The 10881-nt window shown below is 30.5% G+C and overlaps 1 protein-coding gene across 1 annotated transcript in view; it reads right to left on the reverse strand.

Moving 5' to 3' along the window:
• cac (calcium voltage-gated channel subunit cacophony) overlaps positions 1–10881 on the reverse strand; it is a 266619-nt gene that overhangs the window by 226152 nt on the left and 29586 nt on the right. Inside the window, exon 2 of the mRNA XM_018523049.1 lies at positions 6421–6590. The gene's annotated coding sequence lies outside the window, so the exon portion shown is untranslated. The remainder of the gene's footprint in view (positions 1–6420; positions 6591–10881) is intronic.

Genomic DNA, 10881 nt, shown 5'->3' on the forward strand with positions numbered 1-10881 from the left:
TCTAACATGACCCTCCACCCCCACCCGCTGTGGGTGAAAGAGAGGGTAAGTTTGAAATTTTAAATGGGAACCCCCATTTTTTATTGCAGATTTCACTTCTTCAGAAAAAGTTACATAAATTTTATCTATTACAAACATTTTTTTGATGACAGATGGCGCTGTAATCAGCGAAATTAAAAAATGAGTCTAAAACGTTTAAAATATCTCAAGAAATACTCAAAGGATCAAAAAAAAATGTACGTATTCAATGTTGTCAAGAAAGTTATCCATTGATACAAAAATTCTATCCCCGACCTACCGCTGGGGGTGAAAGGTTAGGTAACTTTAAAATTTTAAATGAGAAAACCCCCATGTTTTATTGCAGATTTCGCTTCTGCAGAAAAAGTCGTATTAACCCTTTAACGCCGAGATGTGCTGAATTTCGACATGGATTTCAACCTCCAACAATTAGCAGAAAAGAACGTAGACAAGTATCGGAAGATCCATTTGTAATAAGGTATCAGAAACGTGTTCCCGATAGTTAAACTTCGAAAATGTGTACTATAAACAATTTTCATTTTTCGATTTTGAGTTCACAATGGCGCCTATAAGCTCAATATTTTTCGAAATTTTACGTACGGCGAGTAAATTTGCAAAAAATATGCCCGAATTCGATTGAAACTTGTTACTCGGGGTTTTTTGGGATCGCTAATTACGAATGTGAAGTCAGAATCCAAAAATGCAACTTGACGTACCTACAGTGGCAGACCAAGTTTTCAAAATTTGAAGTAGCGTCCTTTGCCTTTGAATATTTCAAAGTTTCCCGATTCTCACCGCGAGGAGGTGGACGATTTTGAGAATCTTTTTTTTTGTTTTTTATTTTTTCTTTTTTAGTTTTTTTAGAATGGTTTTAATTTTTTTTTGTTTTTTTTTTTAAGTTTAATTTTTTTTATTTCCTTTACTCGATTTTTTAAAAATATGTACATACATATGTATGTATGTTTTCAAGCAAAATTTGTATTGGAAATACATACTTATCTTTTTAATATTGCATATGTGTGTATGTATTTATACCAGTTTAAGTTCTTCTAACTAATTGTTTAATATTTCTTCCGTTTTCTCACTATTTGCTTAAAAATTTCCATCTTTTTTATTCAGTATTCTGTCTGTCGTTGTAATTGGGCATAATGGCTTTGACACAGAAAAAGAAAAAATCAAAATCGAAAACTTATCCGCCCATCCACCTCCAGGGTGAGAATATGCTCCGTTAAGTATTTCTTGAGATATTTTAACCGTTTTAGACTCATTTTTTAATTTCGCTGATTACAGCGCCATCTGTCATCAAAAAAATGTTTGTAATAGGTAAAATTTATGTAACTTTTTCTGAAGAAGCGAAATCTGCAATAAAAAATGGAGGTTCCCATTTAAAATTTTAAACTTACCCTCTCTTTCACCCACAGCGGGTGGGGGTGGGGGGTCATGTTAGATGTCAAAAGATAGCTGTTTTGAAAACATTGAATACGTATATTTTCAGATTTCTGATCCGATGTGTATTTCTCGACGAGAGATATCTCGATGAGATATTCGACCGTTTCCACACTTTTCGGACACCCTGTATATATATGTAATTGACATTTAATTAAATAAATTTTTAATTAAATAATATTTACTAACAATGAGTTAACTTAAAGCGAATATTTACAGCTTACGTAAGAGTCTACGATTGTCGTTCAGAATATCTCGTCTATAATACATACGAATGTTCATTTTGTATACATATACGAGTCCTATAAATAACTCTCATCTCATCGTGTCTTTTATTGCAGAAGTTCACAGTATTAACATGTCAAATCAATATATGTGCGCAATAAAAAGAGCCCATTAAAAATTCTGCGAGCAGCGACAACTTGCAAAAATTAGAAGTTAGGATATTGGTATGATCGAAGAAGGTGTAATAACACTGGTCGACACCACCTTAAAGTAAACGAAGTTGTTTCTGATAGATTTTGATGCTCTGATTACGAATCGCGAAAATGTCGTATCACGTCAAGTTTTTGAGATATTCTAACTTAAAGGTGCAAAAAATGAGGTTTTTGACCATTTTCAACGACTTATAAAATGTCTAATAATTTTTTTCAGCATCCAACCGGATATCACGTTAAAGTGTTATTCTTACCCTTTCCAACGCATATTCGATTGCTATGATCCAACTTTTTTTCGCTGAAATACAGCAAATTGAATTTTTTATGTTTTTTAACCTTTTGTGTCAGGGTTTTTTGTATGTTTTTGTGACCGATTGTTTTGAAAATTTGTATCCGAGGGTTTTTCGGGTCGCTGATTACGAATCTGAAAATAGATTTTCAAAATTCAAAATGGCCGATCCAATATGGCGGATCAAAATCTCAAAATTTCTTCAATTTTTACGAAAAGCAGTATCCGGGGGTTTTGGAGTCGCTGATAATTATCGATCGGCCATTTTGAATTTTGAAAATCTATCTTCAGATTCGTAATCAGCGACCCGAAAAACCCTCGGATACAAATTTTCAAAACAATCGGTCACAAAAACATACAAAAAACCCTGACACAAAAGGTTAAAAAACATAAAAAATTCAATTTGCTGTATTTCAGCGAAAAAAAATTGGATCATAGCAATCGAATATGCATTGGAAAGGGTAAGAATAACACTTTAACGTGACATCCGGCTAGATGCTGAAAAAAAATTGTTAGACATTTTATAAGTCGTTGAAAATGGCCAAAAACCTCATTTTTTGCACTTTTTAAGTTAGAATATCTCAAGAATTTGACGTGATACGACATTTTCGCGGCCAGATTCGTAATTAGAGCATCAAAATCTATCAGAAACAACATTTACTTTAAGGCCAAAAAAATGTTCAATTTTTGTCGACCAGTGTAATTTATGTTATTATACACATCATAGAAAGTATACCAAGAAAGGTTTCCACATCGACTAAACTACATGATTTAAAAAACGATAGAATGCCCTAATTGTGATTGTATTATAGAGATAGAGATCGACAGGTAATAAAGTTAACAGCCTGATAGGTAGAATAGCGTATACCTATCATTTCTATTACTTCCCTATAAAAACAGATATAAAAATTTGCTTAATTTTTTAATTCAATTATTTTCATAAATTGTACAAAATAAAAAGTTTTCTTAGAAACAATTTATGAAAGTTATCCTGTTTGCAGTACTTATGAAATAATAAATCTTAAATAACTATTAAAAAAAGGCTCAAATAATTTATAAAATTAGTAATAGGTATAGAGCTACGAGCCAAGCCAGGTCTTATTTCTTTTATTTTTTTTCTATTATTCTTCTATATTACTTTTGTTATAATATTTATAAAGAATGCTAATTTTAGAATAGATAACAAAGATGACAAATAGATATAACAATTGATTAAATTTAGACGTAAATTTATTTGACATAATATATTTTATAAAAGACACTCGAAAACACCAAAGCACTTAATGTTAATCATCACCCAGAATATCTATTAATTCGCGGCGAAACCATTGTCGTTAATGACCTGCATTTCGTGGTTGCGAATATTACTGAATCCTCTCAGGTCCACACACACAGCTCTCATTAAGGCGACTTCATTAACAAAAATTCTTTGCATGATTCAGACAGAAACTGCTAACTATAAAAATATCCTACCTATAAAAATGTCCACTAACCTCTATTCCTTTTTCATTTTTCTTATTCTTTTCAAAGTGCAACCAAAAATTAAAAAAAATTTTTTTTGTTTAGAGAATTAAAGATATATTTAAATATATAAAATTTTTTTCATTCCGAAGATAGATATGTGACTAGTAATATAATATAGGTATGTTAGAGATAGAAAAGATTTCAAAAATAAAAATAAAGAGAGAACTTTTAAAGAAATAATTCCTGAGATTTTGTTGAATAAAATACTTATAATTCTATAAATTTATTATTTGGAATTTATTTTAACTAATCAGTTTTTAATACAACATGTACTTCTCTATCATAGCTCTGTAAAATGTAATAGATCTTATTTTTAATACAATACTATATACTTTCTTTTTACAAATCTACTTTCTTTCGTAATTGTTACGTTAAGCACGCTTTCTCATGAATAATATACAAATCCTACTACTCTTAAATTTATTTTCTCTACCTCAAATCTATCGGTTATATCAATCTCGATTCTTCGATACAACACAAAGCATTGTAAAAGGTAACAAGCTGACAATTCTGCGCCTAGCAACAGGTGGACCGCGAGGTCATCGCGAGGAGTTTGCACATAACGCGGCCCGGGAAATCGATAGTAATTATCCACCAGCTCCTGCACGTAAATATCTCTGAAATACACGGACTTTGTTTTCGCATCGTGCAAGCCGACGTCTAATCGAAACGGACATTAGTATAGAGGATTCGGCGTAAAATGGATTGGCTGAATTCAGAATGTACCTTATCGATACATAATACATGTAGGCAATAATATATATAGGCAAATGTAACTTTATTTCTGAAATTTTTATTTGTACGCGCATAAATACATGTAGACAATCAATCTGTAGGCAAATGAGATGCAAACAAACGGTGCTGTAGACAATCAATTTATAGGCAAAAGGAACCCTCTCCTAAAGTATAGTTAGGTAATGCTTTTTCATTGCCGACTATTAGTAGTATATTAGTAGTTAGTACATTAGTACGTCAATAGCTATAATAGTAAATCAATTAACATCTATGTAAAGAGTCTGTATGCTAATTTTATTTACTTTTTCTGTCGTGAGCTGGATAATCAAGTATGATAATGAAATTAAGATGATACTTCGACTTTATAAATTTTCTAACATACAGTATTATTTAGCAAACAAAAACTGCTTCCAAAGAAGATTAAGTAATTTTCTTTAAATCAAGAATAATATATTTTTTAATACTTTTACGAAGTATTTAGTTCGTAGCACAGAGCTTCATTACTTGAAAGAAACCAGAATTTTCAGAAATTTTCAGAGTAGACAATAATTGATATATGTTACTCTAAATATTCTAGAAACTAGAATAGAATAAATAAAATTTAATCTCTCATTATTTAATCTCTCATTATAACAGACAAAAAGAAAATTAAAAACTAGGATCAAAGAACATAAAGCCGACATTAGAAAATCTAATAATCATTCCGTGGTTTCTTGTCATCAACTTCAGTATGTTCATCAGATAGATTGGGAAAATATTAATATTTTAGATTCAGGACGTTCATTTTATAAAAGATCTATCTCGGAAATGATTCATATCTAAAAGCAGGGAAATGGTATGAACAATCAGAATGATACAGAAAAATTACCTGACATCTATCTACCTATTATTCAATCTCTTTCATAATTTTGTTTTTTCCTTCTTTTATTACATAATTTTAATGTTATAATAATAATTTTTGGCACTCATTCCTCTAAATGCTTTTCCTAATTTTGCCCCCCTAGAATGTTTTTCCTTCTTACATCACATTTTTCCCCTTCTCCTTAAATTTGGAGGTCTTCTTGTCTGGGTATATATATCTCAGTGTTCAACTTGAGGTAATACTTTACGATAATTTTGACAAGAATAACGGGATAAGTACAAATCTTCCATGATCGAATGAGGATATGAGATTTCAAGATATAGGTAAGATTACAGTTTGTACACGTTTTTAATATTGTTTTTTAAAAAAGTTATGATAATATCTAATTGGGCATATATATTTTAGTTTGGCAATTATAACTTGATGTTAATTATCCTTATAAATAAGATTGTATATTGGAGGAATTTTCTTATTAATCGACAATTTCATCACACGACTAAATACTCAAAAATATTAGATTGAGTTATTTTATACTTTGACAACAAAAAAATTTTATTATATCTACTAATTGTAACCGTTATTCTGTATGTGCAAATATCTTTATAATTTTATATACTGTATTTATTTATACTGAAGATGGCCACATTCAGGGCCGAAACGTTTATATATTTTGATTAATTGTAACTAGCATAATTATTGTTAATTCTTTTAATTCTATATGCGAATATATTGATAATATTTCACTAACAAGATCTAGTGTGTGGCATATGCTCAACTTTTTTATTGTTTATTTATTTAGCTATACACGTAGTTTATTTTATTTTATTTTACTTTAAAACTCATTCTAAAAAGTTGCTATAATTTATTCTTTTAAAATTAATAATCTTCAGAGAGTATTTTCTTTTCCATTTTTGAAATGCAATAAGGGTTTCAGTCTAGAATCATATTATGATGAAGTGGTTATCTCATGACATGACATTAATGTAATGCAAAATTGTAATTGGGACTGTACCCGGACCGCAAGCCCACTGATAAAATATTGATCGCTGCCGGTGGGACTCCGATAAGCAACGCACACCAAAGTCAGCGTTATCGATAGCAAAACGTACCTTCAAAGGCAACATCGTCTATAACACCACTATCGTCATTTCAACCTCCAATCTTGGCTTCTATTCGTCCGGAAAGAAACTACGAAAAATCACCCTTGAGAGCAGCCTCGGGTTCCAATCAATCCCTCCGGGAAAAACGGTATATCGAATTTTCTTCTCCGGCAGGGTGTCTGTAATGTCACGAGCGTTTACCTCTTACTAAAACACTACGCTATACTGTTCTAACAAGAAAAAAAAATAAAAAAGAGATGGAAGGAGTTTTATCGATATAAAGGAGCATTTCTGAATAATCAAAATAATTTCCTCTCGCTTTTTGTGAATAATACAGTGCATAAAATAAAATTTTCTTTTTGATAAAGAAGAGCTACTAAACGTTTGTTTCGTATTAAAGCACAAGTAATTAACCAGTTAGTAATTTATTTATGTAATAAAGTTAACAAATAATCTATGGTGAATTAATTATTTATTTATTCTTCGGATTATATTCGTACCGGTTTTTAATCGAGAGACGAGATTTCATTATCCGTTTATCTTAAAAGCTTATAATTCGCGAAAGACTTTTTCGGTATAAAACATTTCTGTGAAGTATTCACGTGTTTTACCGCATGACTACCATATTGCTAAGAGTTTAATCCTTCGAATTTATGTAAGCGTACATACTACTCAGGTCCAACGCGCTCGCTCGATCGATGTGTACTGGTCATTAAAATGCAAATCAGTTCGCTCTAATGATTCACTCTTTGTTGGAGTAGGCGTAAATAGAAACGACGTGACATAAATCGTAAAATCGTAAACGATATGATCGCGAGATTAATTAATTTCTATTAACTTTCTCGGGGAGAAAACGGAAATGTATGTCTTGACGATGCATCTTTCCAGAATTGTCGAGATTGTTTTCGGCCTCGTAAAGCGCGCGTGACGCATGCTTTCGAGTTTATGAGAATTCCGATGGCCACTTTATCGAGCAGGCGATGAGGCCGAACAAAACGTGTTCCCGTGCCGAGCTACACGATAGCTTCGAAGATCAGGATATGTTGTGCCTTCGTGCAGGAAATGTATACACAATTACGCGCACAAAGGACCAAAGGCGTACCACTAAGGCTGCTCAAAAGGATCTAATTGCTTTGTGGAACAAAGACATCTTTCATTAAAATGTATTCTATAATGATCTGAGGAACGTAATTATAATTACACAAAAAATGTACCCGAAAATATAATAAGACTAATATAATGTAATTAATGTAATGTAACTAATTAAATACTGTAAAATATTAGGGTAAAACCACTAAATGTGTGGATCAGACACTAATTCCGGATCACTTTTTATATTTACATAATTATAGTATTTTTCATTAAATAGTACATATCACAAGATTCTTTAGTATTTGTTTTATCTCTTTGAAGTGTCAATTGAATTTAATTTATTAGGAACGACGCTACACATTTTATTGATGTCGTTAACTAATTAAATATACGAGGTTAACTAACGTATGTATCTTTAAAAATTCATTCAAAGTGTAAATTTAAGAATTGCCTTATAACTTTTATAGTAGGTAATAAATAGCATTAGATTTCATTGAAAAAATCAACGTTATGCTCAGTTGAAATTAAATATGTCCGCGGATGTTGTTTAATCACTATGTTATAACGATATATCGTTATCGCGGACATATTTAATCTCAACAATAAAAGTATACTTTTATTGCATAAATTTATTATAAAAATATTTGAAAACTTATCAAATCTTGCCACAAATGATGCCATCCCGAAAAGATTTATTTGTTTTAAGTATCAAAATAGATTATAAAATAGTATACATGTCTATATATAAAAAGTGTTACTATTCATAATTTAACTATTTTTTTATTGCTAACGTTCAATTTTCATCAATTTTTTTTAATATCATTAATTTTTAATTGTCACTGATTTTAAATAAACTTAAATATGTTAAAATTGCATCCACAATTAGACCCTAGAACTAGATGTGGATCATCAATTACAATTTCGTTATATATAATAAGATATGCATGCGCAAATCATTTTTATTATCTTTATGGGATGTAGTAACGCCATCAAAAAGGATAAAACACTTGATGAATTGATCCACAATTAGTACATGGAGTCCAGTTGTGGAAAATTGTCATTAATTTATCTAATTCAAATTAAAACATATAAAACAGGAATGAAATGAAATAAAATCATCCATAATCTTTATGATCAATCATGAAAATATTAAATATTTTATTAATTGTTTGATATTATTTTGATATTGTTTATATAAAAATATGAATTTTTTTTTAGAGTGATCCATAATTAGTAGTTTTACTCTATATTGCATGATTCGATAGAATGAAATTCAATAGATTAAAATGAAGCTCGGATTAAAGCTCGGATTAAAATTCGAGCCCGGCTGATATTTAAGGGTGCCATGTCTTATACATATTTTTTTCTAACTAATTAATGTAAGAATCTGACAATAAAACAAAAGAGATTGAAATATTTCTCAAACGATATAATCTAATTTTAACATTCCAAATTGATGCGCGCAATATCAGATTAGTTTTAAAATTAGCAGCGAAAGTAATATTCCACGTTATTTCCATATTAATTTTGAAATAATGAGAAAAATAATTTTTTTAATGAACTTCGTAATAACTTGTAATTATTTTAGAATGAAGTTCTTCGTTAATATAACTTAAGTTTTTCAAAATAATTTACTCTGCCTTCTGCTGTATATGTGCGGATACTAGTTGCGTAAGAATAAATAAAATTCGAGTGTGCGGTTGAATTTTCCACAATGTAGGTAATTGCAATGTATCATGGCAACGAAGAAACGCGACCTCGTTAGAGCCCTAGCTGTGCGAGTTAATTTAATTAATCTGACACCAGAACCGCAATCTTCTTAGCACAGAAACCCGACCTATGACTTCCGCGCATAGCCTCATATGTATATGCATATATGTATACGTATAAGATTTCTATCTATATGTGTGCAGATAATGTATTGAGATAATCTGCAATAATCTTTAAAGACTACTCGATTTCGCAATTTTCTCGACAATGTCTTATTATCGAATCAATCCGTTAATAACGTATATTTCAACCAGAAGAATAGATTCCAAAGACAACAGAGAATGAATCTCATAAATAGCTTTCAATGCTATAAGACTTTGGAATCAAACAATATTTACGAATGTCGATCCTTCTTCTTGTATAAAAGTGATAATTCTATATAATATTGTAGCAACAATATTTTCTAGAAATTATTTCAAAAATTAAAATAATTATTAGAAGTGTGATTTAGTTTTGAGGATTTTTTCTCAAAAATTGATTTATTTAAACAATATATCATGTAAACTTTAATAACTGTTGTACAATCAACATTTAATTCTTTAGCAAGTTCTGAAGTGGAGTTTGTGCTGGATTTTCATCCAATAATGCTTGTAAATCTGCATTTTCCAGCTTTTGTCGTTAATATTAAAATCACCACTTTTAAATCGATAGAACCAATATTTACATGTTTTAATTGATGAAGCAACATCATCATAAGTTTCTATCAGACTTCTATGACCACCAACCGCCGTTTTTTCTTTAAAAAACGAAAGCAATGCATGTAAAAAATGCTCTTTAGGAAGTTCCATTTTTTAAATGGTATAAACACGATGTTTACTGCGTCTATTGTTAGTAAACGACTAAATAACATGGAGTAATATTAAAGCATTAAGAAATAATAGCTGTGATTGGAAAGTCTTCAACAACACTGACATTAAGTGCTATCTCTTGCAAAACTCTCAAAACTAAATCACACTTCTAATATTTACAAAATAATACCTGGAATGTAATATAATTTTCTGTATTATATATATATATATATATCATCGGGATAATATTTTTACAGTTTCATCACGAAGAGCTAAAAACAAGTACGTTTTACTCTGCAAATAAAAGAACCATTTGCACAAGAGATTTGCTGAGGAAAGATAATCGACGAGTACGCATTACGGTCATATTTCAATTTAGATGCCTTTCTATCTTTCTCTTTCTCTCTTTTTCTCTCAAAAGCTCTTGGAAAGCGAGCAACTTTTTCTAGGAGTATTGCGTCGTAATTAATGCCGCCTTTCTCTCTTGGTGAACTAAGGAAGGATACACTTTCGATGAAAGAAAGGACCTTTGAACAATAGATTACTTACTTCCTTGTGAAAGACAAGGATACCGCGACTGAATTTCTGAATAACATGTGTTTAAATATCACGTAATTCCTTAATCTATCGAGAGCTTCTAACATACAGGGTCATCGAAAAGTATCGGACCCCCCTAATATCTTCAGTTAGAATGCATTTTGGAGAAGATGTCCAATAGCAAAGTTGTATGGTTTCAAGCGAGGAGTAAGATGATGACCTCGACTTTGATCTTGATCATGTCCTTTAAGGTCATTTCAAGGTCAACCTTATTTTTTTAAAT

The sequence above is a fragment of the Trachymyrmex cornetzi genome, unplaced genomic scaffold (genome assembly GCF_001594075.2).
Source record: "Trachymyrmex cornetzi isolate Tcor2-1 unplaced genomic scaffold, Tcor1.1 scaffold1399, whole genome shotgun sequence".
Classification (NCBI taxonomy): Eukaryota; Metazoa; Arthropoda; class Insecta; order Hymenoptera; family Formicidae; genus Trachymyrmex; species Trachymyrmex cornetzi.